We start from the raw sequence: 18,657 nt of genomic DNA on the forward strand, positions 1-18,657 counted from the left end.
AAATGTCCACCAGTTTCATGCAGAAGGTAAGTTCCTCCAGTGAGAGCTCATAGGACCGCAGATCTGGGAAGTTTGGGGAAGGCTTCATAGTTCAGAGAGTCAGAGGCCCAAAGACGCATTCATAACTGCTCTTGCCATCCAACACTTCATTTATTCCCCATTAACATGGTCTACATATTAATTCATTTGGTCTGCTTCGTGCAGACCAAAGTTATACAATTGGGGGGGGGGGTGATTAAAGATACTTTCTTCTCCTCTCTGCCACTCTAGAAAGCCCACCAATAATTTGATTCCAGGTAGCTAGAACTCTGGATAACAGAGCATTCTGCAATATTAAACAATGTTCATACCATAATATGTTACCATGGAAGGAGCCTTACAGACCAACACCTAGCACCCATGGAGATAATTTTTAAATGGTGCTTAGTAAAAGCAGGAAGTGAGGAGGAAGGGTAGGAGGGTGAGAGAGGGGAGCTGAAGGAAGGGCAGAAACTTCCTCTAACAATGATAATAGCAGACCTTGTCTTGAGGAATAGGAGTAATTCTACTCTCTAGAATGAAATTCCAAAATAAAAGGCAAGAAAGGAAACAAGCCCTAGTTTAATTCTTTCATTTTACAGGTGGGGAAACTGAGGCTCTGGAAGATGAATTCTTTGGCTCTGGGGTTTTATTGCCACTCAGTGGCAGAAACCAGGTATTTTGACTCCTGCTGCACTGCTCTTTCTACTACATCAAATTGCTTCACATATACTTACAATACCTCATTCCTTCCCTTCTAATGAGAAATTCATCCAGGTATAGTTTTAACTAGAGAGGTTGATCACTGATGGCCCAACTCCTCAGAGAAGCGACCCATGCTGCTCAAAGATAGTGGGCCTGCTGGATACCAGCTGACCCAGCCTTCCTCCTCTTGAGGTGGGCATCTGATACAAGAGCAGCCCTTCCACAGATAGGGGGCAGAGTGGCCAACCATGTTGGTTTGCCTGGGACTGAGGGGGTTTCCAGGATGCATGACTTTCAGTGCTAACACTGGAAAAGTACAGAGGCAACGAGGAGAAGTTGGTCACTCTATCAGGAAGGGACTTGTGACCTGTGTGGCCAGGTTGAAAACCACAGCTTGGGAAATCAGATTCTCTATTAGAAACTGGGAGACTAAAAGATGGAGGCCATTGGCTGAACCAGAAGTGCCATGATGTAGAAAGGAGAGTTGAGGAGCTGCCATGGTTAAGTTAGTCACATGTAAACAAAACTTAAGAGCAGAAACGATGAGCAAGTAGAGGACACCAATTATATTTTAGGAAAACTGACTTCCAGTAGCTTCTTCCTTGAAAACCACCGTGGCCAATTGCAGATCCTTGTGGAGACTCTTTCCAGATGCTTCTGTTTGCTGTTGCTGCTGCTTCTGCTTTCCTTGCCAAGGAGACTGCTATAGCAGAAGACTCTTCTGTATTAAAACTAGTTCTCTCCAGACCAGTGTTGCTTATCTTTCAAATTAAAAAGAAATAAGCAAAATCTAGGACACCTACAAATTTCAAGTTGGAACACCCAAGAAGAATTCTTATGGACTCCCACCTCACATCTTCTGGAGCTCATGAAGCTCTTAATCAGCCAAAGCTGGTGTGGCAGATTGATTTTCCCAAAGATAGCCGTGACAACATTGCTCATTCTCTTCTTACATGGTTACTTTGACACTGCTCTCATTAAGAGGTGGGGTCTACTTCCTCTACCATTGAACTGGTGGGCTTTTGCGACTATCTCGTAGAGTACAGTAGAAGGAACGCTGTGTGGCCTCTGAGGCTGTCATCAAACACACCTTGCATTGTTCACTGGAGCACTCGCTCTGGATGCCTTTAGTCACCATGTGAGCTGTCTGACTGCCTGGGGCAGCCACGGTGTGAGGAACTCCTAGCAGTTCCACATGGAGATGTCCTAAGGCTACATGAGGTGAGAGATGCTTGGCCAGCTTCCAGATGCTTCAGCCCTCCTCTCTTCCAACTCCAGCCAGTATGTGATTACAACTGCTTCAGAGACCTTGAGCTAGAAGTGACCAGCTAAGCCCTCCCTTGATTCCGAAACCATAGACCCATAGTTTATAGGAGATAACAAGATGATTGTTGTTGCTTTAAGCCACTAAGTTTGGGGGTGATTTTTATACAGCAGTAGATACCAGGAGCAGCTGGCCTTGAGAAGTGATAAAAACCTGTGGCCTGATCTCTCTTCAGAATCATGGCTGCCGTAGCAGGACCAAAAGGACCCAGCTAAGTGCAGTAGGCAGCCCCACACCAAGCTAGGAATTGACTCCATGTTTACATGAAAGCCAGATTAGAGTGGCTGATATCTTAAAAACAATTACTTGTTTCACCAAATGATTTATAAAAATATTCTTTTATATAAGCAGGTATTTCAAATAAGTTAAAGAAAATTATTTTTATTCACAAGAATTGATCTCAACTCAACCTTTCAGGAAAATTCATGGCCCACTACCAGCAATTAAAAGCAGCTGTTTTCTCTGTTTTCTAGGCATCAGAACCCCAGGCACCAGCCTTGATGCCAGCAGATGCACGACGAGCATACAGACAATAGACCAAACACAAGACTGTACAAATGGGCAAAGGAACAGAGACTCAAAGGAACAGAGGATAGAAGAAGGTAGAGTGGGGAGATTAGGCCTGCACATTTTCCTTTATCGAGGGAAGTTTCGAGTTTCAGCTGGGCACATAATTGCCTGGATAGAGAATACATTTCTTCCCAATCTCCCTTTCACATAAGTGTAGCCATATGACTAATTTCTGGCTAGTGGGAAGTGAGTGGAATGATATATGCCACTTCTGGATAATGCCCTTAAAAGAAATAAACAAAGGTCTATAGATGGACAGTGGTGACAGTTGCACAACAATGTGAATATACTTAATGTCACTGAACTGTACACTTAAAATGGTCAAAATGGTAAGTTTTATGTTATGTGTATTTTACCACAATATGAATGAACAAACAACTAAACATATAAAAGAAGTGAGCCCCTCTGACCCTTTCCCCCTTCCCTGGCTGCAGTGCAGATACGGCAGTAAGAGCTGAGGCAACTTTCACAGCCTGTGCGATGAAGCTTCATATTGAGGATAATAATGTGACAGTACAGATTCGTTCTTGTCCCTGGTCCCTGGAGCACCTCGTAGAACAGAGCCACCTCTCTAGCCCACAGCTGCCTATCTCCAGGCTGTTTTGTGAGAGACAAATACACATCTGTCTTGTTCAATGAACACGTTGGGGTCTGTTTGTTATAGCAGCTTAGATTGAACCCTAGCCAGTGTCACACGGTTGCAGTAGAGGAAGTTCTAAGTAGCATCTTTACATGGGTGACAGTAGAAATTTGCTGGCATCCTTTGTTCCCTGCACTCCCCATCCTCCTCACCACTGCTGGGAAAGATCTGTTTTAGCTGAAGGACACTTCAGAGTTACACTGGGAAAGGTGAATAGTATTAGTGGATGAAATGTTTGTTTCTCTGTGGGTGTGCCTCTCCATAGAACTTAACCTGAGCCATATGGGGTCACCAGCTGCATGAATTCCCTGTGGCCCTTACAGTGGCACCACTCGTGGAACCAGTTGGCTGGAACTGGGACCCTGTAGGGCTGGCTGAGAGGGAGAAAATAGGGACGAGACAGGGAGACTAGAGGAGGAGAGCTCCTGTGGACCATCAGAGAGGAGTGCTAAATGAACTGAGAATCCCGGCCTGGATTTCCTTACCCAAACCCTGGTGACCATGCTCCAGCTGGGCTGCTAATGGATCACAGCTGTCCCAAATCCAGAGAACTGCCCTCGGCCAATGGGAGCCTTTTCTCCCAGAGGAGTACACCCACCCCCAAGAAAACCCCCAACCAGAGTCAAGCTGACATAGGGGTACAACAGGCCAGCCTCCTTGCTTCACAGAGTACTAACTCGGTGGCACAACTCATGCTCCAGTACTCTGTGGGCGCAGGCTGGCACTGGGCTCCAGCTGAGCTGCGTCCTGGCTTAGCGTCCTGTGCCCCCCTCCCTGCTTCTTTCCTGAAGGCTTTTCTCCTGAGAGCACTTTCTCAACATACCACACGGACAAGAATCCCCTGTCTAAGGCTGTTTCTGGGGATCCCAACATAGGACAGACTTCTCCTAGGGTAAGTAAATAACAATTTTTGTGCACTAAGGGATTGAAATCTATGTGTGATTTTATGTGATTGGCTACTAGTAAGAGTGCATTCTTTCTAATAAAGTGCTGAGCTGGTATTGGCTTCCAAAGCTTTCAACACATAGTCAAGGGGTTACCCATATTCATTAATTCACTCAGTCTTTCATTTAACATTTATTGGCCCATAATATGCAAAGAGTGTGGAATAAGATCCAGTTCCTTTGGTCAAGGAGTTTATATTGGAGTAGGGAGGACCCACGTGTAACATAAACTCTACTCCAAGATAGAATAAAATATGAATGACAACAACATTAAATACATATTTTACTGTGTAGAGAAAGGAGTGTTGATTTTGACTGAGAAGAGCAGGAAAGAAAAGTACATGGGGTGGTAGCATTTTGGTAACTAGAGGATGCAAGAAGGGCGTTCCAGCAGAGGGAACAACATGTAAAGGCACACACTCCTGGGGATTCATGTCTGTTCTCTGGAATACCTAGGAACTATTGTAATGCAGGGACTCAGCTCCTGCTCCCTGCACAAGAACGCAGGATATGGTGAGGCCAAAAAGAAAGAACAACGGAGCCATAGATAGGGGAGTCATACCACTATATTCTTGATGGCGGCTGGTTGAGACACAAAAGCAAACATCCGCCAGTACCCCAACAGGGGAGTCTTCCTACATCCTAGTCTTGCTGGCAGCTGGGCGAGACACAGGAAGTAGGATCAACATGATGGGCAATCAGCCATCCGTTTGCTAACCGCACTTGCTAGCCGCAATCCACTGTCAGCTTCACTGCCAACCAACCCCCTTGCCAGCATGGCCATGGCAGTTATATTAGTGGCTAATGGCTAACCGGTAAAAGCTGATGGCCACCCAGCCACAGTGGATGGCTATCTGATTACAGCTGATGGCCATCTACGACCCGACCCAGCACCTTTCCATGTGAGGCCGAGAGCCTGGAAACTGCTCTCTGGGACTCCTTCCCTACAGCTATCCTGTCTCCTTCAGTAATTCACTCAGGCTTTCCAATCTCTGGAGTCTCTGTTCTCTCCAATATGTGCTGAGTTGATTTGTTTTTTAGGTTAACTCTCAGAAGGAAATATTATTTCCCTTATTTGTATATTTCTGGAAGTATGCCCTTCAGTTATAGCCCCAAACACTGATAGCAAAACCATGAAGTGTTATCTTTGGCAGCCACCACAGGGACCTGCCGTAAGAATGACAAAAGCCCTGCTTGCCCTCTTTAGCCTTAAGATGGCACCATCTTCAGGCAGAAAAAGCCCAGTCTGGTATCTACTTTACAGCCCCTTCCTCCAGGTAATCACTACCTCTGAGCCTCAACCTACCGTAGCTTGGACTTCTGCCTTTGAGCCTGGAGCCACAACCCCTGAGCTCAGGCTCCCTGCTACCACCCACTTCACAGCCTACGTCCCGAACCATTTTGCCTCAGAGACAGAGCTTCTTTTATTCAGTTTTATATCTGTAGGGGCACTAAGACAATGCTTCACACATAGGATGTGAATGTTTATAAAACAAAATCTGATGTGCCTTCTTTGTCAGTCTCTTCTCAACAAGAATGGATCCCCGTCAAGTTAGAAACATTTCTCAAACAAATGTATAGGACTGAAATACTAGAGTTGGCTATAATGGCTATAGGCCATGTGACTTCTCCTGAGAGATGCAAGAAAGCACAACAAACTAAAAAGACTCTAAAAGAGTGTGTTGTCCTGTGAAAGTCAATGATTCAGCCAGAGGGACACTCTGAGTCTGCTTTCCCATGAGAGTTCTCTGTGTGTGCCCTAACTATCCATGTCTTGGGTTTTTATGTGATTTCTTCTTTGTATCTTTCTCTGCTTTGCCACTTTTTCCATGCCTTGCAATCACCTCGTGGCTTGACTTCCCTCATCATCTCAGACTCCCAAGACATCTGTCCTTTTCTTTATTCCCCTCTCTCCCTTCTGATTTCTCTTCCTGATTAGAAGTAGGCCTAAATCTACATCAATACATAAAATGAGGTTCTTATTTTTTCTTGTTGAGGTATAGTTACCATATTAGTTTCAGGTGTACAATGTAATGATTTGATATTTGTATACGACATCTGACAATTAAATTCGAGAACTTGTTGCAATGATGTTGCTAACCTTTTCTGATATCAGAGGGATTATTCATTATTAATTTGTACCAACTGGACAAACAGTTAACCAAGTTTACCATTTGGAAGTGCTGAAAAGGCTGCGTGAAAAAGTTAGACGACCTGAACTTTTCGCCAACAATTCATGGCTCTTGCATCACGACAATGCACCAGCTCACACAGCACTGTCTGTGAAGGAGTTTTTAGCCAGTAAACAAATAACTGTATTAAAACACCCTCCCTACTCACCTGATCTAGCCCCCAATGACTTCTTTCTTTACCCAAAGAAAAAGGAAATAATTGAAATGAAGACATTTTGATGACATTCAGGACATCAAGGGTAATAAGACAAAAACTCTGATGGCCATTCCAGAAAAAGAGTTTCAAAATTGCTTTGAAGGGTGGACTAGTTGCTGGCATCAGTGCATAGCCTCCCAAGGGGAGTACTTTGAAGGTGACCATAGTGATATTCAGCAATGAGGTACATAGCACTTTTTTTAGGATGAGTTCACGAACTTAATTGTCAGACCTCATATATTACAGAATGATCACCACAGTAAGTCCAGATAATATCTGTCACCATATACAGTTACAAAATATTTTTTCTTGTGATGAGAACATCTCTCAGCAACTTTCAAGTATGCAGTACAGCAGTATTAACTACAGTCATTCTTATTTCTAAAGATGTGAAAGTAGAATCTGTAGTGGAAAAACTGGCTGGGTAGCTCTGGTACTTACCCAGGACTCCAAAACACCGCCATCTCTTTGCCCTCCTCTTTCTTTCCCTCCATCTCAGAGAAGTCTCTTCTTGCTAAACTGTGTGGGTTATGACCTCATCCCATTCTCTTTGCTCTTAACTCCCTGTCCTAGACTCTCTGTGTGTCTCAAGCACACTCAGGTCTCCAAACACTAAAAACCCATTCCTGTCCCTGCTTCACGCCGTCTTCCACAACCATTCCAGTGTTGCACCAAACTTCTTGAAAAATAGTTTGCACCTGTACCTCCATTTCCTCCACCTTTCCTTCAAGAAATTACTCTGGCCCTGATGCCCAAGCCCACGAGCAACCATGTCTATTGAACTTTGCTTTAGCCCTTAATCTTGGACGTTTCTGTAACATCTCACACTGTCTACCGTAGGTGCATTTTGAACTCAGTCCCCTCCCCTTTCAAGGTTTGGACCTCACCATGTCACTCCTCCCTTCTCAGACTCTAAGTCTCCTCCCTTCATTGGCTCCGCCCCCGACTTGCTAAAAGTGCCCCTTACTAAGGAAGTGCTGAGGTTTTCTTACCCTTCCCTCATCATCTCCAAGACCTCACCTGCCCCGGGCTCTGGAAAGTGTCTCAGGGTATCAGTGAGTTTGAGCTCTCAGGGAAGACATTTTAATGCAAAAATGTAGCCTTCTGTGAGGTGCCCAAGTAAACCGGGTTTTCACTCTTTAGCAAACAGGGCTACCTGGGCCTTGTTTTTCCTGTGCCTTTGCTGTGAGACTTTTAGCCTGGCAAGCAGAACTCAGCCAGGGAGCGACCTGGGCAGACTCAGAGATCGCTTCAACAATGCAAGGTGGCTAACCATTCACCTCCCTCCTACCAAGGGCAGTGGAGAAGTGGCCCCAGACCTGGTATTCCTGACATAGCGCATTTTGAGACACTCTGTGCCTCAGCAAGCAGCCAAGGAAGACAGAGGTCAGCACAGCTGCAACAAGATAACACTCTTTGTTCCTGGGGTTCTGTTCAAAAGCACAGGCTTAGAAGAATTTGGAGAAAATTATACCTGTAGCTGTGTCTTCATAAGTGTCCTTAGGAAGAATTTGTAGACTTCGGGGTAAGCTATAATACCTCAATATTAACTTTTCTTCCAATAATAATAGTTATGGTGATGATGATGATGATGACTGTATTATTATGGAAAGTTGATGGGAAATATTGAAAAGTCAGAGAAGTTCAAAGTACAAAGAAAATCTATATACTCTCCACTTTCTTCAACAATTATTAATATCTGCCAGATTTGTTTCACCTCTGTGTGTATTTGTGCACATAGTTTCGTTCTTAATGAACCATTTGAAAGGAAGTTGCAGACATCATGACATTTCAATCCTAAATTCTTCAGCACACATCTCCTAAGAATAAGGACCTGCTTCTACCCAATCACAATAGCATTATCACACTGAAGACTCTTAGCAATCATTCTATAATATTATCTAATAGCCAGACCATATCCAAATTCCCCAGTTATCTTAATATCTTTTATAGCTTTGTTTTCACCAAATCTGGATGCAACCTTTTTCTGAAAGGGCAAGATAGTAAATACTTTAGGTTTGCCTATCCCGATTTTTCTGTGGCAGTCTGTCAACTATGTCTTCGTAGCACAAAAGCAACAATAGACAATAGGTCAGCTAACAAGCATGACTGTGTTCCCATCAAATTTTATTTACTAGAATAGACAAGTCCCCGGCAGGTCATAGTTTGGTGACCCTTGTTCCAGAACAGTACCTCTGTCCGTTTCCCCCCATGACATAGACTCTTTCAAGAGTCCAAGCCAGTCCTCTTATTGAATTCCCCAAATTCTCGATTCATCTAGTTATTTTCTCAAAGTATGGTGTAATGTATTCCTTCATCGTCTGTATTCTCTATAAACTGTTCATTAGATGAGGAGTTTTCATGAAAGTCATATTAAGTATTTTTTTGTCAAGAATAATGTGTTGGGTAATGTTGGGAATGTTAACTTTGAAAAAGTATCATCAAAGTCAGTGCAACTGCTCTTTCATCATTGATGAACCCATTCACTCCCCCACCCATCATCCACGCATCAAGGATCTATGATGCTCGCCCTGAGCCATGTGTGGTGCTGAGTGCTCTGAGGGATACAGTGACATGGTCCACCCTGCCCTTGGGGGGTGGGGCAGGACTGTTGGGCAGCAGAAAAGCACGGTGCTAGAAAAGCCAGTACCTCACCATATCTTTCTAGACCAGGGCCAAAGGGCTCACTTTATCTGAAATAGTTATAAAAAATGCAGATCCAGTGGCTCCTCGGACCCAATGAAATAGGATCTCTTGATGAGTTCCAGACATCTTCATTTTAACCAGTTCACCTGTTATAATAGGTCAAAGGAAAGCAGGTGTGGTGAAAGTCAATTCCTAAGTGGGAAAGCAGTCACCTGGAAGGAGGCCCCATCTTATCTGATTTACCGTTGGGTCTACCAGACATGCCTCATAGCCAAGGGTCAAAGAGAAAAAGAATCCTGGCCTCAGGGACTGTGCTGATCTTTAAATGTGTTCACAAACTATTTGAGGCACCTCTCTTCAAAAGGTAGAAGCTAATTCCTCTCCCTTTGAGGGTGGGCCAGACTTAATGACTTGCTTTGAACGAATAGAATGTGGCAGAAATGATGATGTGTGACTTCAAGACTAGATCCTAAAAAGCATTGCAGTTGCCCCTTTTTCTTAAGTCTCTTGCTCTGAGGGAAGCCAGGCATCATGTTGTGAACACACTCCAGGAACCATGTGGCTGTCCCCATGGAAAGGAACTGAAGCCTCCTGCCAACAGCCAGCACCATCCTGCCAGCCCTGTGAGTGACCATTCAGAAGAGGGCTCTCTAGCCATCATCAAGTCAAGCCAGAGGACTGCAGCCCTGGCTAACATCTTGACTATAATCTCATGAGATCTCATAAGCCAGAACAATCCAACTGAACTGCTCCTGAATCCCTGACCCACAGAAACATGTAACATAATATATGTTTATTATTATTTAAGCTTTTTCTGTTTTGGGGTAGTTTGTTATGCAGCAGTGGGTAACTGATACAAGGACTTTGCACATAGTTTTAGGACTACTGCTAGAGTGGTGCCAGTGAGCCCTATCTGCCACTCTATTTGAGAACAACTCTATGCAGGGCTCTGCATGCTTTCCTGTTTGATACATGTGTCTTCTTAACTGGCTGCTCACCTCACAGTGAAATTCCCAGTCAGAAATCTACACCAGGCCTCCAAAGAATCAGGAGTCGTAGCATCCACCCCCCGGGTGAAATGTGTTTGAAGATGATGCCATTGCCCCTTCCTTACCCACAAAGTGTTCTTTTGAGTCTATGTGTGAGTGTAAGGCAGCTGGGCAGCCCCATTTCTGGCTGGGGAACATCTTTTCTTGATGTAGAGCCAATAGCATATATGGGTATCAAAACTGCCACTTGGTGACAGTTTGGTGACTCATTAACACCATGTTCTGACAAAACAAGCTGACTGGCTATGATTTTGAAAAATAATGAAACAATGTTTTGGTGCCAAAATACTCCAATCAACTCAATAGAGCCTATGAAGAAAAGTTAAAACATAAGGGATCAACAATACTTTTTGGTTTAGAGTGAGTTTGGGGGTGAGGGAATAAGGTACAGTATTGTGATGTTTCTTTGTTTGATTGATTTTATATTTAAATCAGTCTGGTAGGTACAAGTGAAAAGTGACTTTGCTTGCATCAAGAAAGATTTGGGTTAGATCCAGGAAATAATGGGCAAAGAATATAAATATATAGTTCACAGAAAAGAAGATTCAAAGGCTCTTAATATTTGAAAAGATTCTCAATCTCACTCATAGTTAGAAAAATGTAAATTAAAACCACCCTGAAATAGGATCTCTTGCCTATCAGTCTGGCAAAAATCCAAAAGTTGGGTTTGAATCTGTAAGGAAATAATCACTTTCATATAGAAGTACATATCTTATAGAGGAAAACTTAGTAATATGCAAGTTCTCAAATCAAAAACAACATAAGCACAAAGTATTTATTGTTATATTATTTGTAATATTAAAAGATTGGAAACAACCTAAATTTCCATAATTATAGGAATGGTTGAAAAAACTATGGTATATTCACATGGTGGGGTACTATGTAGCTATACAAAAAAAAAAAAAAACAATGAAAAAGATCTCTATATAGGGAGTGATTCCAAGGAGATATTATTAGATGAAAAAAAGCAAGGTGCAGAGCAGCATATATTAGTGTTTGTATTAGTATATTAAATACTGTATAGATAATATGTATTACACTACTAGTATAGCCTATATTATGTAGTGCATTATATATAGTATAGTATATATTATAGTATATACTATAATGTATACTACCGTCTCTAGTATATAATATACTAATAATATATACTATATATAGTATATATTCCAATAAAATTTTATTTACTAAAATAGACAACTCACCTGCAGGTCATAGTTTGTGTACATATTTTCGTTCTTAATGAACCATTTGAAAGTGAATTGTAGACATCATGACATTTCAATCCTAAATACTTCAGCACACATCTCCTAAGAATAAGGAGATGTATATATTCTATAGTATATTATATACTATGTATAGTATATAGTATTTTATATACTATATATAGTATATAGCATAGTATATATTATATATGCTATATACTATATACATTATATATTATATGTAGTATATAGTATATAGTATATATAATAGTACATATTTTATATGTACTATTAATAGAGCATTACACATAGTATATACTATAATATGTAATATATTATGCATAACATATTATATATTATATACAACCCTGCCTTGGTAATTCCCTGAGACCCCAGTCCACCCAACTTATAGGCATACCCAAGCTGCTTCTAGCAGCTTTTCCATACAAAAAGCCTGTCTGGCCTTGTGCTGTAGACTTTCCTAAAATCTCTTAAACATTTGAATGTCTGGCCTTAGCATGCCCCATATAACTTGCTAAGCAGCCCCAAGCTCAACACTAGTAGTAACCATCTGCAGATCATTCTGTAGCTCATCCCAGATGGTCCTGGGCGAGGCATAGGCAGTGGCTGACCTTGGTCTGCAGCAGAGCCCCTCAAAAGAGGCCCCAGAACCAACCCACCCAGTAGCCAGCTTTGGACCACACCAGAGCACCACCCAACCACCTCCACAAAAGACACCCAAAGGGAAGACTCGGTAGGCACCAGAGGCCCACTAAAGTGAATCCTGCTCCATGCAGTCAGCCCCAGCACAACAGCTCCTCCACTGTAGTCACGGCCAGTTCTCACAACCAATCAGCCTGAGGGTCAATCCTTCCCATTGATTTTCTAACAGCAACCAAGGTGCAACTACAACAGGAGGGCACACACAACCCACAAAAGTGGCACATCTGGAGCACCCAGATCTGGTGACCAGGGAGACTGTGCCACTGGGTCCCACAAGACACCTAAGTACAAACAACCACTGGCCAAAACTGGGAGAGATAACAGATCTACCTAATACATAAAAGCAAACAGAGGAAGTCAGTCAAAATGAGGAGACAAAAAAACATGTCCCAAATGAAAGAACAGAACAAAAATCCAGAAAAAGAACTAAACAAAATGGAGAAAAGCAAGCTACCAGATGCAGAGTTCTAAACACTGGTTATAAGGATGCTCATGAACTTCAGGGAAGAGTAGATGAACTCAGTAAGAATTTTAACAAAGAGATAGGAAACATAAAAACAGAGATAGAAAACATAAAAAAGAAACAGTTAGAAATGAAGAATACAATAACTGAAATGAAGAGTACATTAGAAGAAATCAACAGTAGATTAGATAAAGCAGAGGATCACATCAGTGATTTGGAAGACAAGGTAGCAGAAAACACCCAATTAGAACAGCAAAAAGAAAAAAGAAAAAAAATGAGGATAGTTTAAGGGACAACATCAAGCATACTAACATTTGCATCAGAGGGGTACCAGACGGAGAAGAGAGAAGGCAAGGAATTGAAAACCTAGTTGAAGAAATAATGAAAGAAAACATCCCTAACTTGGTGAAAGAAATAGACATACAAGCCCAGGAAGCACAGAATCCCAAACAAGATGAACCCAAGAAAGGCCCTACCAAGACATATCATAATTAAAATGCCAAAGGTTAACAAAAAAGAGAATCTTAAAAACAGCAAGAGAAGAGCAGTTAGCTACCTACAAGGGAGCTCCCATAAGACTATCAGCTGATTTCTCAACAGAAAATTTGCAGGCCAGAAGGAATTAGCAAGAAATATTCAAAGTGATGAAAAGCAAGGAACTACAACCATGATTACTCTACCCAGCAAGGCTATCATTTAGAATTGAAGGACAGACAGTAAAGAACTTCCCAAACAACAAAAAGGAGTTCATCACCATCAAACCAATATTACAAGAAAAAGGGGCCACATACTAAACCTGACAAGTTCAGGGGAGGCCCTCATGTTGGGCCTTATAAACCCAGAAACAAAAGTAACCACACAGGGTGGTCTGAATGTAAAAATTCCTAACTAGTCATAGTGTGTAGTAATGGCCTATGGCTTTCTTGACAAAGATCAATCTTTAACTTTGAAATTTTCTATTGTCTTTGTTCATCTAAGGTAACACACCTCTGAAATGTCAGTCATCTTCTTTTTGTCAGTCAAACCCCTCAAAGGCACAACCAGAACATGAGATAACATTGTTATCTTGTTGCCCACATACCATCTCTGTGTGCTGTAAATGTTAACTATCTTGTACCCACCAATATAAAAGAAATATTTATCTCTTCCTTTTATTTTTTATCCAGTCTCAGAGATTTCCCTCTGCTTTCTCCCGTGTCCCTAATCTACCAATGAATTTCATGTAGCCCTCTTTACGTCTCCTCTTTTGATTCTAATGTGTAAAATAAGCTGCAAAACTTCCATTCTCTGGAGCGTTTTCTCAGTCTGTTGAGATTTTGCTTCCCAGCAATTGTCATCAGTTTGGCTCAAATAAACTCTTCTAAGACTTTTTCTTAGGCCGGGCATTCTTTTGTCAACAGATACTTGACTTATGGGGTAATCACTTTGTAAGTTAAGTAAGTAAATATCTAATCACTATGTCATACACCTGAAACAAATATAATATATGATTATATGAAAATTATGATTATTGTAGCCATCCTAGTTAGTATGAATTGGTATCTCATATTGTATGTTAAATGTAATTGAAAAATAAAAAATTAGTTTTAAAAATTAATTCATGAAATTTAAAAACAAAATTAACCTTAATATTAAATATAAATAGGAATAAATGACCCTAATTGTATATAAAATTAGAAATATAAAAGCAAAGAAAAATAATTATTTAAATGACTTCCAACATACCACTCTAATTGTCCGTATGTGCTTAGTTAGATACATTTTAAGGACTTAAAAAAAACTTCAAAAAATCTTTTACTTTATTCAGTGGGTTTATTAGTAGCAATACTGAATTGTAATTCAAAGAAAGGAAGAATTCCAAAGCCAGCCACCTACTGTGGAAAGAGACCTTTATATGCGCTGGACTGCAATTCCAGTTCTTTTCCAGAGCCAAAAGAAACCCCAGTAATGGGCCGGGATGGGAGAAGTACTGACCTGCCTATGGCCACATTTAACTTGGCGCTCGGGTCCCTTCCCAGTGCACAGTCGTGAAGGACGCAGGCCTCATGAAGGACATCAGGCGCTGCCAGATTCTACCTGTGGGACCTATAATAACTTGTTACTTTTCACAGAGCGGGCAGGGAGGAGTCAGTGAGAAACAGCCGGGAAGTAGCTCACTGAGGCACCTGTCAGGGCTGTGTTTCCACCCCACCCTACGGGGCCTAGGGGAACACTCCAGCCTGACAGAAAAGAGAGAGAGCAGCAGAGCAGGCTTTTAACAACTTTACTGCTGGGAGGGAGGAGCAGAGTTTCAGAGCCTACTGAAGGAAATCTTGGAGGCCACTCCATGCCTACGGGCCTGAAGGATGGCCAGAGCACCACAGGAAGTGTCTGGCAAGGCCTAGGAGCCTTGGCAGACAGGGAAATGGCTACTTCCTATGTGAGGTTTGGGAAGTGGAAGGACCCCGAGTTAGTACAGGTGCTGGCCGAGGTCCTTTCCATCACATTGGGTCCTGGCCCCTCTGTCTCATGGAAGAGGCTAGTTCTCCTCCTTTGCAAAAACCCCTAATAAGTATCTAGTGCACCTAGGACAGGTAGGCTGGATTCACTAGCTAGTTCAAAGGCCTTTAAGGAAATGTCCTATGAATAGATTAGCACATGACAGCAGCGGTAGCTCATCCACCCCCACCAACACACCCTGCACAAGTTCCAGCTCCTTCAGCCTGGAGCAGCCTCCAGGAGAACACACAGAGTAATTACATTACTGCCCACCTCCCTTTGTCATTGGATTGCTGTCTGCCACCATCCGCCTAGGAGAGGGAGAGGATGAAGTCACTCCACTCCCAACACTGGACCACCTCAGCCACAGGGCTGGGGCACCCTCCTGAGTGAGCTAAAGGGCAGAGAGTATTTTTAAGCAGTCACATGCTTCACCTGGCTGGAATCTCTACTCCCCCTTTGCCCCCCCAAAGCATTCATTATTAGGGAAAACTGCATCGAAATCATCTACCTTGTTCCTGTTTGGGTACTCGGGTTGGTGGCAGCATGCATGATACTCCAGGAATCCCAGGTATGCAAGATCCAAGCAGGCTCATGGCATGAAGCAGACGTGCCATGCATGGTTCCCCACAAACAATCAGAAGACATTTCTCCTCTCCAGCCCACCCACCACCCCCACAGTGTGTTCCCTGATGTCTCTCTCCTTTGGAGAAGCTCCTACACCATAGGCTCAAGGACCAGGGTTTCCTGTGTCCAGAATGGCAGCTGGCAGAGCCCAGCCCACCACACTGACCAGAGGAACTCTCTCACCTAGGTTCACCAGGAGCTGGGAGTCACTGAGAGGAAGGCAGGAGGGGCAATTCTCATACTGCTCCCCACCTGGACAATCTCAAGCATCTTGACAAATGTCACTGATGCTCCCAGTTGTAGACATGCAGCAGTCTTGACCTCTCCCAACACAAAGAAGTGAAGATAAAACCATGCCTTCCTTAATAAATGATTCCAAAGTCCTCCAGTCTGGGAGTACAGGAGGACTCCCCATGTAAGAGAGGAAGGGGCAGGTGACATGATCCTGACTTTGTTTCCCCACTTGCTGGGGCTCTTGCATGAATCACCAACAGAGCTGCCTAGGAGGCTGGGACAGGGAGACTGTGTGAAGCCCCCATCAACACTGGGGACTGACTGTGAACCCTTATCTTTCCCCTCAAGGACTCTTATCACGGGCTGGGGTGTGTAAACAGGGTACTCCATAAGGCCTAGAAGTTACAAGGAGCTCATAACCGAGATAACCTAGCCCGCGGGGTATTGTCACTTCTGTAGTTGCTCTCTACTGTCCTCACAGGCATTGTTTCTCAGATTCCTTGGATGATAAACATTACCTCCCTGGAAATCTGGATTCATTGGGCCAGTCTAGAATGGGACTCAGAAATTTAACTTTTTCAACAATTACCATCGTTCTTATCATTGTGGATCTTTGCAGATCCTTGCAGCCAGACTACCTACCTTCTTTCTTCTGCTCTAGTCAGGCCACCTTCTGAGGCTGATTTCCTATCTCTGGATCCATTCCTTTCCTACAACCTGCCCTGGAATGATGGCCCCTGTCAAGGGAGACCTACCACCCACATGGCCTCAGTCCTCCGCGTAGCAACCATATCAGAAGCCCAACAGTCACATCACATGAGGATCACCTTAACTCCTGCCCTTCTGCCCTCCACTCCAACCGCTCAGGTGGAGATGGGGTGAACACATAGTTACCGTTCCCCTCAGCTCTCATTCTCTGAAAACCTATTCCCCTTGGCATGTCCCATTCCTCCTTAGCTCATAAATTGAAGAAATACCAAAGGGACCTTACCTCATCAAAAATTGCTTCAGTTTCAGTTGAATTGGTTGATTGGGTTAGTCCACTTAACTGATCCCAGGGAAGGACAAAGAATTCACAAGAAGGGGCTTTCATAGTGTAGAGGAAGCATGGTGGCACAACCCACCTTATGTGTGTAGTCTCACCTACACTTGCAGACCTCATCACTATTTTCCATAAGTGGGACATCACACCTTCCAATACCGCAGGAGGAAATCTGGAGTAAGATTTCTTACATCTGGAGTAAGATCTTTGGTGTTCAAAAACACACATGAAAAGACTCTCAACATTATTAGGCATTAGGGAAATTTCAAATCAAAACTGTAATGATCTACCACTTCATACTAACTAGGATGGCTATAATAATCATAATTTTTAATAAAGAAAATAACAAGTATTGGTGAGGATGTGGAAGAATTGGAACTCTTATACATTGCTAAAGGGAATGTGAAAAGGTGTAACCCCTGTGGAAAACAGTTTTGACTTCCTCAAAAACTTAAAGTTAGCATAAGATCCAGCAATTCCATCCCTAGGTATATACCCAAAAGAATTGAAAACAGCTATTCCAGCAAATACTTGTACACAAATGTTCATAGCTGCATTATTCATAACAGCCCGAAAGAAGACACAACCCAAATGTTCATCAATGGATGAATGAATGAACAAAACTGGCATATACATACAATGGACTATTCTTCATCTCTGAAAAGGAATGAAGTCCTGATATGTATTACAATGTGGATGAATCTCACAAACATTGTGCTAAATGAAAGAAGGAAGACACAAAATGTCACATATTGTATGATCCCACTTATATTAAATGACCAGAAAAGCAGAAGTACCCAGAGACGATAAATTGGTGGTTGTCAGTGTCTAGGGGTGAGGAAGGGGATGGGGAGGGGCTGCTTAATGGGAATGGGTTTTTATGTTGGGGTGATAAAAATGTTGTGGAATTAGATAGAGGTGGCTTTACAACATGTGAATGTGCTAAATGCCACTGAATTTTTCCTTTTAAATTGGTTGATTTATGTTACAGGCATACCTTGTAGATATTGCGGGTTCAATTCCAGACCCCCACAATAAAGCAAGTCACATGCATTTTTTGGTTCCCCAGTGCATATAAAAGTTCTGTTTATATTATACTGTAGTCTATTAACTGTACAATAGCATTAAGTCTAAAAAAAGTACATACTGTAATTAAAACATGCTAACCATCATCTAAGCTTGTTGGGAAAATGGTGCCAATAGACTTGCTCAATGAAGCGTTGCTACAACACTTCAATTTGTAAAACACGCAACATCTGTGAAGCGCAATAAAATGAGGTATGCCTGTATATGAATCTCACCTCGATTTTTTAAAAACATTTTTTAAAAAAATGTTAATGCATATGAGGAAAAAAGAAAAAAGAAAAAGAAGTAATGGTTACCAGGTGGGTTTTCAGAAGCTGTCATCCTTTGCCAGAACTTTGACAGGCAAAGGACGCATCTTCCTACGACCAAATGATTCATGCCAGCTCTGCTACCTGTGATTTCAGTCCTGCAATAAAGATCCTCACACTTAGGGACCCCTCTCAATGTTGTGTCTTCTGTCCCCATTTTGCTCAATTCCGTGGAGTCTCATGGAAGTGGAATAGACTTCCCTAACC

The 18,657-nt window shown here is 42.5% G+C and overlaps 1 long non-coding RNA gene across 7 annotated transcripts in view; it reads left to right on the top strand.

The window, feature by feature from the left end:
* The window catches only part of LOC109445605 (uncharacterized), a 47,869-nt gene that overhangs the window by 20,671 nt on the left and 8,541 nt on the right, over window positions 1-18,657 (top strand). For 4 of the 7 annotated variants that reach the window (XR_012495092.1, XR_012495091.1, XR_012495093.1 and 1 more), the window contains 4 exons: window positions 621-694; window positions 2,521-2,649; window positions 4,049-4,149; window positions 9,394-14,046. This is a non-coding gene — a long non-coding RNA (uncharacterized LOC109445605). Of the gene's footprint in view, window positions 1-620; window positions 695-2,520; window positions 2,650-4,048; window positions 4,150-9,393; window positions 14,047-18,657 lie in introns of those variants that run through there. The other 3 variants (XR_002137058.2, XR_002137057.2, XR_012495094.1) reach the window with 3 other exon arrangements.

This window comes from Rhinolophus sinicus, linkage group LG03 (genome assembly GCF_036562045.2).
Source record: "Rhinolophus sinicus isolate RSC01 linkage group LG03, ASM3656204v1, whole genome shotgun sequence".
Lineage (NCBI taxonomy): Eukaryota > Metazoa > Chordata > Mammalia > Chiroptera > Rhinolophidae > Rhinolophus > Rhinolophus sinicus.